Genomic DNA, 14,001 nt, shown 5'->3' on the forward strand with positions numbered 1-14,001 from the left:
TGGGGGGATCTCTTGCTCCGTTACAAAGACATACTCCGTCATTATACACGCATTAGTCGCACCCACGCCGCACCACCGCCGTCCTCGCGAGAGGAAGCAGTGGCATTACGCCAGTTACAAACCACAACTTTTCCAAATCATGTCTCTCTCAGTAAATTCTATCCACACTGTTATGCAGATCGTTGCCCTGGCGGTGGAAGCTCGCCCACAATCTTCCACGTCACGATTGAGTGCACGGTAAACCTCTTTCCTCCCTTGCCAACTCTCCTTTACCCCCTACGCAAGAAAGAGCTGCGGGACGATGCCCTCCGCGATGGACTTCCCGAGGTCCTCCGAGCTGTGAAACAACGGGCTCGAAACATCGGCGGAATCATCTTAGGGACCCTGGACTGAGGGTTCCTCTCACACTGCTCTCGGCGTTCAAATATTAATAATAAAGAAGTTTTACTCTCTCTCGGACGATCGTTGGTGTCGATGTCTTCGCATCGGCAGCCATCATAGGCATAGCATCCGGAGGCCTCGCATCCTCCGATTGGTTGACGCCGGCGACGCATCGCAGTCCCTGATTGGTGCACGCCGGCGAAGTGTCGCCACGCGTCGGTGAACTTCTGGGATCGGCAGTCGACAAAATCTCTGCGCGTCGCCACGCTTCGCCCTGTTCTCGACCGACGATTTTTTGACGCTTTCGAAGCATTGGCGCGTGCCGAAGCTTGCCGACGCGCGTGCCAGTGGTTGGGCCTTAAAGCAACTAGGGGGGGTGGGACAGGCTCCTTCGCGCGCCAGTATGGTTTTGAAGAGGACGGGAGCACCGAGCTGGCCTCCTCCCCGTCTCTTTCCACGCTGTCTTTTCTCCAATCTTCCGGCCCTGGTCACATTGCCCTAGGAGTTTCAGGCGCCAGCAATTGAAGTTCGCTAAGCACTAACTTTTTGGAGAGCTTGCGATGGCTCTGAAGCCGCAAGCGAGCGGATAAAATACAGCGGGGGATTCGCAGGCAGCTGAGAAAGGAGAGATTTACGCGGATCATGACGCTTATATCCGACATCACTATGGTAAAAAAAAGAACACTCACACTCAATAAAATGTACACGTGTGCGTATGTGGGAGGGGGAGCATGCATTTACCCCCAGCTTTTTTTATGCAAAGGCAGTAAGTAGGGGTGGACGGCAGTCTACCCCATTGCCGCCATTTTCTCTGCCCGTCAAATAGCTAGGTTTCCCATCAACACTGCAAGTTCTCGAGGAATTCATGCAACGACACAATAGGTCCAAATTCTTAGTAAGTTGATCTTGTTGAGCGGCTAGTTCGTATTCACTGGAGGAGTTAAAATGTCATGTGTACCAATTCAGTTAATCTCCGCCGTTGAAGCCTACATACCAAAATGGAATAACTTGTCAATCGGAACGGAGTGTCATTAGTTCTAGCTTTCGTTCTGATGATTATCATCAACTAGCAAGCAACACTCTCCTGCAGCATAATCTGTGTTTCAGTTGCGTAGTTGGTCGTTACATGTAACGCAACCACTAATCGTCCCATATAATGCTCACCGTTGGTTCATCCTACCCCACTACGCTCCATCCTCTGTCGAGAAATGTAGGCAAAATAAGATTAAACATCCGGCGCACCTGATGACCCGACAAGGGACCCGAACTTGGGCCTTTAAATATCTATATAAACTTTTTTTCTCTCTCGATATCAGGCACGTAGTCGACAACTTCGGATAATTAAAAGCAGAGCATATATACATGTGCTCTATACAAAGAATATAACCTTTTACTGATATGCTTGGAGCCGTTCGAGACTTGGGTTTTGGCGACAAATTTTGAAAGGGTAATGAAAACATATTCTTTGACGGTCGACATTTTGTAAAATTCCCAGCGCTAAAGAAATTGCCCCTCATTATCCTTACACCTATTCAGCCACGCACATGAGGAACAACACGATGAGGCATAAGGAGAATACTGCACAAACAACGTGCAGATATCGGTGCTTACGCATGCACGAGGAGATCCAGCCGTCAACAGTTTATAGCTTCGCAACCTGATGCTGCCAACCTTGTACGACGCGATTTCAAGCTTGACCAATCGACGCAGCGCCTTGTTTGCCAAGTTGGCGCGCCGATGTGCGCGATTGTAATAAAGAGAAATGTAACATCGGTTCAACATCCGCCATACCTGTGCATATAGCTATGCACCATGATATTGCTACTCAAATGTTTTGCTCCTCGTGTACATCACACGCTCCAACGCACCGCTCGACGCCGGATGCAGCACCACTGGTATCGTCTGCCGCACATTCCTTCGCTCGCGTTTGTTTTGACTGCAGCGGCGCGTTCGCGCTCGCGACAGTTATGTAAATAGGTGTACAGTCAGCAACAAGCGAAGCGCACCAACGAGAACGCGCAGCTAACCGAGTTCCATCGAATCAAGTGAAATCAAATTTATTGAACATCATTGCATGGATGTCGAGGGGTGCAGACAAAAAGCCTATGCAAAGGCATAAGTTTGCCTAATGATATATGCACAAGAGCTGCCATATTATTTAGTCGATCTATACAAAAACGCACGCATTATATATATATATATATATATATATATATATATATATATATATAGAGAGAGAGAGAGAGAGAGAGAGAGAGACTCTGTACACGGAAAACAATAACACAGCAAAGCGGTATAAATGCCTACAGTCATCATCGTATTTTTTCTAAGATCGCCTACAGTGTTATAAGAACAAGAGATAAAATTGTATGACAGTCTTTGCACACCATAGTTAGTACAGGATATTGATATGAACCATTTGCTGCCGGTGCGAGTGTTGTATTTATGTCTCAAGTTTGCCAACGTTGGAATGAATAAGTTGCCTTTCCTGAGCCCTAATTTGCGTCTTTTTAATAGTATGTCATTATATAATACAGTTTGCTGAACGGAACAATGCCGAGGATTTAGAAAAAAAAAACGTGCAGTATGTCCATCGTAAGAAATACATAGAATATGGCGAATCAAAAAGCACGCTTCTGAATTACGTGTGGCTGTCTCATGTTAGTAAATGTTGCAGTGCCCAATACTGAGAATCAGCAACTAAATAATCGAGTAAACCATAATATTACATGAAGCCTCTTTAATGTGTTGAGAAAGGCCGTATTGATAATATACCCAATACTTTTGACACCTTGTAGGCAAATATTTGTACATGGTTATTCCAAGCTAAATGTTCTTCATAAAACACGCCAATATTTATTTACAACAAGAACTGACTGTACAACAAACGAGTCGGTTTTGAGTGTTAGATTTGTATCAGATGTTAGCTCATTGCGCGATCGGAAAAGGCCGGCTTTGGTTTTCTTAGCATTTATCATTAATGAATTAGATAAAGAGCAGTTGTGAAGTCAATTGCGTTGTCAGCATAAATAAAAAAAATTGGAGAGCGATCAATGGCGACAATGTCATATATTGGGGCCGAGCTCCATCGCTGGGAAAGCTGGCGCTGCCGTCGGCGTGACGTGGTATGAGGGATCACGTGGAGAGAGCGGCCGCGTCGGCTGCTTCGGAAGCGCCGAAGCAAGCTGAAAACAAAAGTTTAAAGTCCCACCTAAGCTGCGTTTCTGAATAAGTGGGGAGGTTTTCCCGCTTCGAGTGTCTGCTTGATAACACTTGAAAGCACTGCAATAGGTAGTGGCTGCCTTTGAAGGCCTCCAACATGGTAGGCTACTGCTTGGTGCCGCAGTGCCGGACGAATGCAACGGAACCCGGTGTCAGCCTTCACACGTATCCACAGGACAAGAAGCTGCGTGAAGCTTGGATCGCGAAACTTAGTACCGGCAAGCAGCCATGGGCTACAACACGGGTGTGCAGCAAGCACTTCCTCGAGGACGATTTCTGTTACGGCGTCGGAGCTGCAACGTTCAAATGAGTAGCAGAAAGCGCGCACTGAGACACTTGTCCGCGCGCACTGCCCAGCTAATGTCATGAAGCTCTGGTCTATGAACTTGTCGATTCTAAATACTGGCAGGTTTCACTGGAATGGAACGGGAGCGGTAAGAAGCACATTTAAAAAAAGGCATGGCATATGCTCATGTTTGTGTTAGCACCAAACGATGAATGTACTTAAGAAAAACAAAAACAAAAACAGCGGGAAATTGCTCGCTGAGAAGATCGATAAACATACAGTGCGATAAAACTTGAGAAATAATTATATTGTTACGTCTTACGAATTTAGAAAAAAAAAGAAAGATTGAATCCTCCTGACGGCATATCAAAAGTCGCCGTAGCGTCGAAATCAATAGTTAAAACGAAATTGTTTTTGAACAGCTTTGATAGCGTCCACGCAACAGTGGTTGTTTGTGTACGGTAAAATGTTCATATGCTGCTGCCTAAAGCTCACGGCACGGTGCGAAAACGTGCTCGCAGCGAAAGCGAAACATTGAGCGCGGCCATGCATGCAGACGCGCAGTCGGTCGCTGCGAACCCGTGCGATCGCTGCATTGAGGCTTCGTTCTGTTATGCTCCATATCGTTACACAGACAGGCAACTACAAGAACATATTTCACATAGTTTGCTCTCAGCGATTGCCTACCTTTCACGCAAGAAACCGGCTCGGGGGTTCCACCTCGGCGACCGCGCGCAGTGTGCGTTTACTGTATGCGCATTCGGTAAAGAGATAGCGTCTGTAAAGCATTCTGTACTTTGTTTGTCCAAGAGTATTATTTTGACAGTAAAAGAGTCTGTCGTTTCTAGAGTACTTACAGTAATGTCCAGGAGGGCTCCCGCGTGGTGTTTTTATTGAGCGCCGACAGCCAAACCTAGGAGGAGCGCGTCGCGTTATCCCTCATACCACGCAAGCGAGGCGCTTCCGACAGATGGCGACTCAGTAAGACCTCGCCGCCAATAACACCCGGTTACTGCGGCACGCGGTACCCGCAAAAGATTAGTTATTTCCTGACTGTAAGATTTAACATCCCTTAAATGGCCCCATATTATCCGCAGCTAGTTACATGGATGAGCTAGCAGCGCATCACATCGCATTTCTAGCTATAGCATGCACGTGAACGGCAGTAATGCGCTAGGAAGACGAATAGCTATAATGCGCCAGGAGATGGTAGATTGAAACGGATAAGTTGACTCACACGGTTCATGTAACGCTGGCGTATCGCATCAAGGGACATCGAAAAAATAGTCTCGACTAGACTGAAGCCGGCGTGTGACTGTCCCTCGATTCACCGACGAAACGCACTCGTGGGAAACAACGTCCGACTTGTTTCAGACGAATGTCGGTGCAGCACATGTAAACGCTGCCGCATACTATCACCACGATGCGCAACGAAACGCGATACGCTAATATCGCATTTATGTAAACGCGGCTACTATGGCCAAAGCAATTTGCTTTGTAGCGCAATCTCTCACTAGTCTAACAATCGATGGTTTGGAAATTTTACAGAGAGAACAGCCGGTCACGTTTCATCGAGTCGAGTTTCTTCAGTTAATCGGTGATGCAAATAGCTGCTGTTAGTATATAGTTTCCTACGGATGGGGGGGGGGGGGGGGGGGGAGAACTGCCTATACGGGGCCGCCGCCTGCGGGATCCAACGAAATATTATCTCTGCAACGTTATCATGCGTCTGAGTTAACAATAGAACGTGTTTCAAGACGGGCTTGCAGAAACACCTGGCCACGTAAAAAAAAGAATTATGGGGTTTTACGTGCCAAAACCACCTTCTGATTGTGAGGCACGCCGTAGTGGAGGACTCCGGAAATTTCGACCACCTGGGGTTCTTTCACCTGCACCTAAATCTAAGTACACGGGTGTTTTCGCATTTCGCCCCCATCGATATGTGGCTGCCGTGGCCGGGATTCGTTCCCGCAACCTCGTGCTCAGCAGCCCAACACCATAGCCACTGAGCAACCACGGCGGGTGGCCTGGCCACGTAATCATAAGTCGAAACGCGAATAGGTAATGAACGAGAACTCCTTTGCGCCTGATTACTTAAAAAAGCCACTAAAAGGGAACAGAAACTAACTCAGGTTAGGTTGATAAAAGTGTCCTGTAAAAGCTCCATTTTCGTAAATTTCGCGGTAATAGGTGGTTATAAAAACAGAAAGGGAAAATTAATATCCTCTTTTCTTTATTTCTCACTGAAAACCTTTGAAAACCGCGACGTCACACTGACGTGCCGGCAGTATGACGTCGCGGTTTTCAAAATACTTTGTTTTTCTCATTTGGACCATTATGGCTCAGCAAAATTCCTTGCCACATTCATTTTTTGGCCCCTCTAGAACACGATGCAGTCCATCTTTACCTATAAAAATTCAAGTATAGGCCATAGCAGGCATCATCGAAATTCATGACATCACGGCGTGCTGCTGCGGGAACTTCAAGACGGCGGTGCCACCCGTCTTTCATTCTTACGCATTTTCTGTCTTACCAAGTCTTTTCTCTCCGTAAGAATCTTTTTACACACCCTGAAAAAAAATTGCACCCTTTGAGGCGTATCTTGTCCCTAAACAGTAATCGTCATCCGTCTTGATGGTGTTTCCTTACTCCGCCCTTGCTACTCTCCTGTCGAGAGATGCTGTCTCACTGATAACACGCCTGCCGTTTGTGACCTGGAAGTATCGGCACGCAGCGTTAAAGAAAGAAAAGACACGCAAGCTAGAGGATGATTATTGTTAGGGGACAAGACAAACCCCAAAGGGTGCAAGCCCCGTTTTTCTTAGAGTTTCTTGCGAAAGTATAATTCGCTAAAACAGCTCAAATTATTTTTCTCTTCAATGACCCTCTAACAAATGGCTGAACGTAAACGTGATATAAACAGGAAATTAGGCGTACCATGCAGCCTGAATTCATGCAAACTGATTAACGTGGAAAGCCAAAGACGCATCCACCTTTAACTTGTTCGCTTTTCAATTGACGGCAATAGTACACGCCTCGCTTTCACGCGCCGCATACAGATTGTTCCAGCGAACACTTTCAAAAATTTTTTTTTTATTTCCTGTGGCAGATAGCACAATTCTAGTTCTTCAGCTTGTCTTCTCGAAGAGGCGGACATTACTTACAAAAAAAATTTAAATGCATAACCGACTAAATAACAAAATTTCATTTATTAAGTTAATTACCTAATTGCCTTGTTGCTCATATTGAAATCTGCAAATTCTAGCGGGTGAGACTTTAAGACATATCCACTTGAAAAGACTGGTATGGGTGAGACAATTTATGAGATGTGCGCCGTCGAACTTGCGGTAAGATCGCACTGTCGATCCACTTACTTTCTTGACAAAACGTCGTTTTATCCGCCAAAGTGCAAAATTAACTGGAACGCCAATGCACTTCTCCGCAAAATTCGGCGTTAACTTGAAAAACTTTTGTTCTACTCTGTCACCCTCATGCACATTTCACGCGGCGAATTCTGTCACCTCACTGTAGGACGGTGCATACACTGAACGACTCTATACCACTGCACGCCGTTGCCCATGAGTCAGAAAACTCAGTTCCCAATTCCTTTTCTTTATTCCTTTTTTATGCGCCTCTCGCTTCTGTCTTTCTCTCCCCAATTTCCTTCCCCACGCAGAGTAGCATGTCAGCGATGTCTATACGCCGGCTAAAATCTCTGCTTTTCATTAAAGAGTTCTGTCTCTCTCTTTTTCGGGAATTAATATCTCGAGACTGATGTCATCCTGAGAATTCATTCCAAATGGATCCGCCTTGCCAACTTCCCAGCTAGTACTTGTAAGTTGCAATAGTTACCATAAGTTAATTATTTAAAAACTCAATTAGCGAATTTTTGTTAATTAGCCGATTATGCATTTCAACTTTTTTGTGCAAATAATATCCGCCTCTTCGAGAAGGCCAGCTCATGGACTAGAATTGCACTATGTGCCACAGGCATTTTTTAAAGATTTTCGAAAGTGTTCGCTGAAACACCCTGTATGAGATAACAAACCAATTCCTGAGCGTTGTCCAGGAGTCTCAGTCACGATACATGGTCCTATAGTACACCGAAGGGCGGAGATGCAACAGGCAGAAGGCCGGTGTCAAACGAACAGGCTGTGCCTTGAAGGACAACCTTTGCGTACGGCGTTTACTCCCATGACAAGGATATGGGGAGTAGTCAATAACATATCCTGAAAGATCCGCCCACGCATGCCATTCGAAGCACTTGCTTTAAAGCCAGGATAATATTTACCAATCCTTGCAGAAGATATTGCAGATGTGTGCACATCTGGCTGATCAGCAGTAGTGTTGAACCCTCTCTCATCTCAGTCATTCCATACGATGGATACGCCATTCACCTTTCGCGAGTTGGATTTCGCGCTTAGCAAATTAAGAAGACGCTGTGCTGTGGGTCCCGATTTGATCAGCAATCAAATGCTAACAAATCTGCCATATGAGCGAATACGAGCCCTTCTGGACATATGTAATTGCGTCTGGAGCACAGGACAGATCCCAGAAGCGTGGAAGACAGCATTGGTGGTGCCAGTGCTCAAGTCTGGAAAAGATCCTGCGAACCTTTCCTCCTATCGACCAGTATCGCTGACATCATGCGTATCAAAGTTGATGGAAAGACTAATATGTACGAGGTTAACTTCGAATCTTGAGTGAGCAAGTAGGCAGTCATCGTGTATGACCGGATTTCGTTCACGGTTGTGTGCCCACGACAGTGTTTTGGACTTACTAAGCCACATCAAGCACCATCGCGTCGACGGCCTTTCGACACTGTCGTACGCTTTGGCGTACGACAGCGTGCTTCGTACTGGCATCATCAGTGGACTCCAAGCCATGGGTGCCTCTGGAAATGCTCGTCGATTCGTCCATTTATTTCTTAGAGAGCGACATGTTCAGGTTAAGCTCGGAAATATAATTAGCGAAAAGCACCGCATTTTCCTCAGTGTCCCACAAGGAAATGTCCTATCTCCCTTGCTCTTTAACGTTACCATGGCCAGCCTTCCAGACGCACTAGAGGTAGTTTGAATCTCCGTCATCGATCGCCACCTATCGATGCTTGGCCCATCTTTATCAGCGGAAAAATCTGCCTTCATGCTTTTCCCGTGAGTGAGGCGGCAGTCAACTCACCTGTCACTGAACATTAGAGGCCATGGACTTCGCCGTGCAACTAGTGTTCGATTCCGGGGCATCACCATCGACAGCAAGCTACCATGGCGACGCGCAGTTGAAAGTGTTGTGGCTACATCAGTGCAAAGAGTCAACGCACTTCGTCTCATGGCAGGTCTACGTTTGGAAAACAGCCCTATGTATATATGCTTAAACTGAACGCTGCACAGATAAGAAGCCGCATTCTCTATCGGCTGCCGCTGATATCACCATCATCGAGACAATTCGAGCGCTTAGAGGCAGTGCACAGAAAGGGACTTCGCTTGGCGATGGGAGTTTCTCAGGCGGCTTCAAACAAGAAGGTTAGTAATGAAGCGGAGTCTCTTCCACTCCGCCTTTGGCATGTCAGGTCCTGCTGACGCAGCTATAAAGGCTGGGCAAGTCCCCCGCAGGCGCAGCGCTTATCCGGCGGCTAAGAGCAAGAACTCGCTCACATTTCCATGCGGCGCTGAACATATTTCGATTTTTAGAATTGGAGTGGCCTAAACGGAATCACCTCGACCCGCCATGATCTTTTTCGGATGTTACCTGCAGCCTCCCTGTACCCCACCTACCGGCGAAACGCACCATTTCAACTGCCGAAGCAAAGTTTCTTGTTGAAGGAAAAAAACCAGTCACAAAACACAAAGTACAAGAAGAAAGGTTCACACCACAACTTGTGGTGTGAACCTCTCTTCTTGTACTTTGTGTTTTGTGACTGGTTTTTTTTCCTTCAACTATGTAACAACTGGCCCGGATTTCAACCCTTCTGCAAATTTTCTTGTGCTAGACCCCTAGAGCACAGCGTTTCAAAGCCACCTACAAATGTACACAGACCGCATGGGTGGTGCCAGTGCTCAAGTCTGGAAAGAATCCTGCGAACCTTTCCTTATATCTGCCCGTTCTCGTGACGCATGCGGCAGAAAGGATGTTCCACATCCGCCGCCAAGGTTAGTGAGTGGTGGCGCTGGCTAACACTGCCAGGGTTCTACAAGGAAACATAAATACCTAAGAAAGTGGACGGGGAAACGGCGCCGGCGGTAGAAGAAGCCGTGCGGAACGGCTGTGCTCGAAAATGCTCTCTGCTGGAAACAGCGTATCGGCCCCAGGCCGAGGATCGTCGACCCCATTTCTGAATGAAGATGCAAGTTACAAAGTTGTCCTCCCGCGTCTGCCATCCGGTAACGATGTTTTAAATTCCATTTTTCTTCATGCGAACTTGAGTGGCAGACCATACCATGTTCCTGACTTCCGAGACGCTCTGCCTGAAGTAGTGAATATTGCAGTTATTATAGGTGTCGGACAGTATCAAATGAGCCATGTATGGATGGTTACTTGTGCTAGTAGTGCGGCGAAACAGACTCTTGTCGCCTGTGGTGAGCTCCGTGTCAAAGGGCTGAAGTGCATGGTGAAAGATCCGGATACTAAAAACTTCAAGCTCAAGTTACTATGGCTTCCAGCTCGCCTTGAACCTCGACGCGTTGAAGAGGTGTTTCAGGCGTATGGTCAGGTGAAGTCGATCGGTGGAGAGAGAAGCATGGAGGTGCACTGGTATGGAACAGTGGGTGACAACAAACGGGGAAGTTTCCTTGGTGCTCAAGGACAGTGTCACCGTAGGCTCAATAGCGCATATTATGTCCATTTACGGACACCAGTGCCTGGTACTTATTCCCGGCAGGCCTCCGCTGTGCCTTCATCGCAAGCGTGTGAGACACGTCCGTCGACAATGCAGAACACCGAGATGCTTGCAGTGACACCGATTTGGTCACTCGGCGGACACCTGCGTGTCGACCTACGCCACAAAGCTTCGTTCTGGGCAATATAGCGTAGACGAGGCACAACTGGACCATCTCATGGATTCTACAGAGGTAGTAGATGCCACCGGGGAGACTACAGGTGGCATCAGGGACGAAGAACAGGAGTCCACAAAGCCAATGCCAAGCAGCCACAGCAGCTCAAGTAACACTAGCGAAGCTACAGGCGAGGATAACTCGGTTTGCCCACGTGGCCTAGCAAACCTTAAAGGAAAGCCCCCTGGTGACAAGGAAGAAGAAGAAGCGATGGACAGCAGCCAGGCAAGGAAACGTTCGGCACCATGCAACGACGAAGCAACAGAAAGTGCAGTACAGGCGCCCGAGAAAGTGTCTTCTAGTGCTCAATGAACTCCCTCTCCTGGTGATTATGTGCCGCGCCGGTTTTATCAGCGAAGTCAGGAGACTGCCACAAAGAAGTCCAAAGGGAGCAAGACCACATATTTACCTGTGGCCAAGGGCGATGAAAAGAAAAGCCTTAGGTGAGGAAAATGGCTACCGCCTTCACCCTCCCCTTACGTGTAGCGACACTCAACGTGCGTGGGCTACGGAATATAAGGCGTCAGCAGCAGTTACTTCACGTGCTTAGGCAGCATGAAATTGATGTTGGTGCAGTGCAAGAGATCAAGATATCGTCTGCTAGTGATGTCAACCTTGCGCTGCAAACTTTTCAACCAGATTACGAGGCATGTCATGCTTCCGCTGGATGCCTTTTATTAGTCAGAAAGCAGTTAAATCACCCTCCATTGTCGCTACGTGTTGATGGGGAAGGTCGCCTTATGTGCTGTGACTTCTCTTTTCGTTCCCATAATTGATGGTTTATTTGCGTTTGTGCTCCCTCAAAAGTGAGTGGCAGGAAGGCTTTCTTCCTCTTGCTTGCTCCACTCCTAGATGCTGACAGAGATTTGGTAGTGTTGGGAGACTTCAACTGTGTTTGTCATTCCAGAGATCACTCATACCTAACTAATCGTTATGTTGCAAGTACTACTTTCCTATGTCCGTTAACGGAAGATCACAATCTTAAAGACGTGGGAGTCTACACACCTTCATGGGTGCGGTTGCATTTTCGAGGCATCTCTCATTCTCGACTTGATCGCGTGTACGTTTGGACGAATCTCTGGTCTCACATTCACAACTACGCCGTGAAGCCTATATTTTTCACAGACCACTGTTTAGTAGCTGTTTCATGGGGTCCCCAAAAGTTTCGTAAGTTTTCTCCAAATTGGGAACAGTGGAAAATTAGTACACAACTTTTAGGAGAGGAAAGTTTTGTAAACAAGGTGAAAGAATTATTCCTAGAGATAACACAATGTCAACAGCTTCCATTGTTTGCTCAATGGGAAATTTTCAAAGATAGAGTAAAAAATGAGGCGATTGCCATTTCACATGAGCTGTCCCAAAGAAAAAGAAGCTGAAAAGCATCACCTTCATGATCTACTTCACAAGCTGCACGCTTTCGAAAGCCAGGAACCAAGGTTGTATAGCGATGAGATAAATATAGTTCGAGCACAAATGCAGAAATACGAGACGGAAGTGTACAAAGGAACCATGGTAAGTTCACGCACAACTCGCTTCACAGATGAGCAGCCCACAAAAAAGGGCCCTCGGTGATGTAAAGCGATGCGCGCTTTCCAAGCAAATATTACAAATTGAGTTCGGTGGTTCCATATATACAGAAACGTCTCAAATAATAACCGTATTTGAAACTCAATATAAAAATCTTTTCACTGCAGTTAAGCTTCACAATGGTTACGAAGAAATAACTGATCAGTTTATTGTCCTTATGCCGCACTTACAAGAAGATGATCGACTCAGCCTTGATGGGCCAATAACTCGAGAAGAAATCAGGTTTGCCGTCGAAACTCGGCAAAAGAACAAGACGCCTGGCCCTCATGGTCTTAGTGCTGAATGTTATATCATCATCATCATCAGCCTGGTTACTCCCACTGCAGGGCAAAGGCCTCTCCCATACTTCTCCAACTACCCCGGTCATGTACCAATTGTGGCCATGTTGTCCCTGCAAACTTCTTAATCTCATCCGCCCACCTAACTTTCTGCCGCCCCCTGCTACGCTTCCCTTCCCTTGGAATCCAGTCCGTAACCCTTAATGACCATCGGTTATATTCCCTCCCCATTACATGTCCTGCCCATGCCCATTTCTTTTTCTTGATTTCCACTAAGACGTCATTAACTCGCGTTTGTTCTCTCACCCAATCTGCTCTTTTCTTATCCCTTAACGTTACACCCATCATTCTTCTTTCCATTGCTCGTTGCGTCGTCTTCAATTTAAGTAGAAACGTTTTCGTAAGCCTCCAGGTTTCTGCCCCGTATACGTGAGTACTGGTAAGACACAGCTGTTATAAACTTTTCTCTTGAGGGATAATGGCAACCTGCTGTTCATGATCTGAGAATGCCTGCCAAACGCACCCAAGCCCATTCTTATTCTTCGGATTATTTCAGTCTCATGATCCGGATCCGCGGTCACTACCTGTCCCAAGTAGATGTATTCCCTTACCACTTCGAGTGCCTCGCTACCTATCGTAAACTGCTGTTTTCTTCCGAGACTGTTAAACATTAATTTAGTTTTCTGCAGATTAATGTTTAGACCGACCCTTCTGCTTTGCCTCTCCAGGTCAGTGAGCATGCATTGCAATTGATCTCCTGAGTTACTAAGCAAGGCAATGTCATCAGCGAATCGCAGGTTACTAAGGTATTCTCCATTAACTCTTATTCCCAATTCTTCCCAATCCTGGTCTCTGAATACCTCCCGTAAACACGCTGTGAATAGCATTGGAGAGATCGTATCTCCCTGCCTGACACCTTTCTTTATTGGGATTTTGTTGCTTTCTTTATGGAGGACTATGGTGGCTGTGGAGCCGCTGTAGATATCTTTCAGTATTTTTACATACGGCTCGTCTACACCCTGACTCCGTAATGCCTCCATGACTGCTGAGGTTTCGACAGAATCAAACGCTTTCTCGTAATCAATGAAAGCTATATATAAGGGTTGGTTATCTTCCGCACATTTCTCTATCACCTGATTGATAGTGTGAATATGGTCTATTGTTGAGTAGCCTTTACGGAACCCTGACTGGTCCTATGGTT

The sequence above is a fragment of the Dermacentor andersoni genome, chromosome 1 (assembly GCF_023375885.2).
Source record: "Dermacentor andersoni chromosome 1, qqDerAnde1_hic_scaffold, whole genome shotgun sequence".
NCBI classification, from domain to species: domain Eukaryota; kingdom Metazoa; phylum Arthropoda; class Arachnida; order Ixodida; family Ixodidae; genus Dermacentor; species Dermacentor andersoni.